General features: G+C 36.8%; 1 protein-coding gene across 1 annotated transcript in view; it reads left to right on the top strand.

Annotated features, from left to right (window-relative positions):
* Positions 1-788: 788 nt before the first annotated feature.
* LOC125047471 (ribonuclease Oy-like) overlaps positions 789-2,500 on the top strand; it is a 24,491-nt gene continuing 22,779 nt past the window's right edge. Inside the window, exon 1 of the mRNA XM_047645682.1 lies at positions 789-1,424. The gene's annotated coding sequence lies outside the window, so the exon portion shown is untranslated. The remainder of the gene's footprint in view (positions 1,425-2,500) is intronic.

The following is a 2,500-nucleotide window of genomic DNA, read 5'->3' as shown; positions in this document are numbered from 1 at the left end:
ACTCGTAACTGGCTCTTGGTGACTTCTTACATGTACATTCATCTATGCAGGAAAACAATCAAACAAATACTCACAGTGGGCATGGCACGTACGTACACGCCATTCCCGTCGGTATTGAGATAAAAATAATAACAGTAATTATTATCAATATTATAATTGTTATTATTATTATTATTATTATTATTATTATTATTATTACCATTACCATTATTATTATTATTATTATTATTATTATTATTATTATTATTATCGTTATTATTATTATTATTATTATTATTATTATTATTATTATTATCATCATCATCATTACTATTATCATGGTTAATATCATCGATCTTATGATTAACGTTAGTACCATTATTGTTATATAACAAATATCATTATCAGTTCACTATCATTTAATTATTGTTCGCACCACTACCATTTCTATTATTATTATTGTCATTGTTATCATTATTATTTGTATTATGATTATCGCTATGATTACCATTATTATCATTATTGTCATTAGCAATGTTATTATTATTGTTATTATTGTCATTATCAATTACCATCATAATCATTATCATTATTATTATTATGATTTTGATTACTGTTATCATTATCATTATCATTATTATTATTATCATTATTATTATTATTACTATTATAATTGTTATTATTATTATAATTATTATTATTATCATCAATATCGATATTATAATTAGTTTTTATAATTTTATTGTTAGCATCACTATCTTTTTTACTATTCTTTTATTTTTACTATTATTTTTTTATGATCATCACCAGCATCATCATTGTCATCATTGTGATTTTTTATCAGTATTATCCTCATCATTATTATCATCGTCAATAATAATAATATCATTATTATAATTATCATTATCACCATATATACTATTACTACGATCATTAGTACTCTCTATCATTAACATCGTCATGAAAGTCCGTATCATCGTCATTATCCTTCTACCTGCTTTTAGCTTCCCCGTCGGACTATCGCAGGCAAGAGAACGCGGATGAGGAAGCACAGAATCTCGCCCATAAGAATATTCACTAAAAAAAAGTGGCCTAAACCTTGGGCGCAAACTTCCTGCCACACGCAATCTCCAATCCTACGCTACGAGAACAAATACAAACGCAGACCAATGCAACAACAGGAATGTGAAATCTCCCCCATTCGCAAGGAACTTGAGAGACATAAAAAAAAGGAAAGGTGGTCCACGTAATAGGAAAAGAGAGAAAGAGAGGACAAAATCTGGGGAAGTAAAGGAAAATGTTTACGCCAGTTTCCCCTGAAGGAGAAAGTCCCGAGTCGAGAGCCTCAGTGTTGACAATCCGCTCGGAGGAGTAAGACGTCGCCCGCCGCCTCTCCCTGGCCCTCCGCTCTCCGCTTCTCGGGAATTGTGTCAGGTGGCATTGTGGTGGGTATTTGGGCCGATGGATGCTGGGAGAGAATTCCATTTTTCGGTTTTATTTTAGGATTATTATTTTTTCACGTGAGGGATTGTATTTTGCGAAGTGTTGCGAATCGCGTCGCGGAGAAGAGACGGGCTTTTCCTCTTTTCTCCCTTTCTCGTCCACAGTGCAACCTCCCTCATTTCCTCTCCCTGACGTGCGATGGCAGGAAGTCCAGGGATGGAGGTGTATGAGTATTTATGTCGGGCGGAGGGTTAATGTCGGGGTTTTAAGACGACGCAATACTGCAAAGAAACCCTTTGTTTGTGTTTGTTTGTCTGTTGCTGTTGTTTGGCGTCAGCGGTGGACGAGGCCAGGCTGCAAGGGGACAGGGGCTGCAAGGGGACAGGGGCTGCAAGGGGACAGGGGCTGCAAGGGGACAGGGGCTGCAAGGGGACAGGGGCTGCAAGGGGACAGGGGCTGCTGCTGGCTGACGGAGTGTCCAAAGGAGACTGATCTAGTTCTTTTGATTGTTACCTGAACCAGGTCGGTTGTCAAGGGATTATTACCCTTCTGTCATCACCAACCTGTCAAATGCATCATGAACTACATGTAATACACAAGTAAATGAGAACAGGTATAGTTCAGAGGGTAATATCCTAAGAGTAAAGGGAAAATCGTATTTAAAATGTAACTACAGTAATTAAGTAACATTCTGTTTCAGAAAACAGGTGTTCTTACTTTGATTTCATCTCTTGGTAGTTGTCAGTGAGCGATGCACCCTCCTGAGACAAAGAGCAACGCACCCTCCAGAGACAAAGTTCCCAAACCTGGCTATCATGCGAACCCAAAATTCCACCCCTTTATTGGCACTTTATGTCAAATTACAGAAAATGCGACATTAAGAACTCTGGCTGTGTGAAGGTGTTGTTGACTCTGAGCAGTGACATACAGCAGATATTTTTGTCATTTCATGGTAAATAAGAGGTTGCTGCAGCTGTACCTGTGTTGTTTATTTCTTTATTTCTTATGCTGTATAAGATGGCAGGGTCCAATTTTATATTTGTGCATAGGGCTTGATAACATTAACCAGTCTTTTACT

The sequence above is a fragment of the Penaeus chinensis genome, chromosome 41 (genome assembly GCF_019202785.1).
Source record: "Penaeus chinensis breed Huanghai No. 1 chromosome 41, ASM1920278v2, whole genome shotgun sequence".
NCBI lineage: Eukaryota > Metazoa > Arthropoda > Malacostraca > Decapoda > Penaeidae > Penaeus > Penaeus chinensis.
This window is presented reverse-complemented; position numbering and strand designations above follow the sequence as displayed.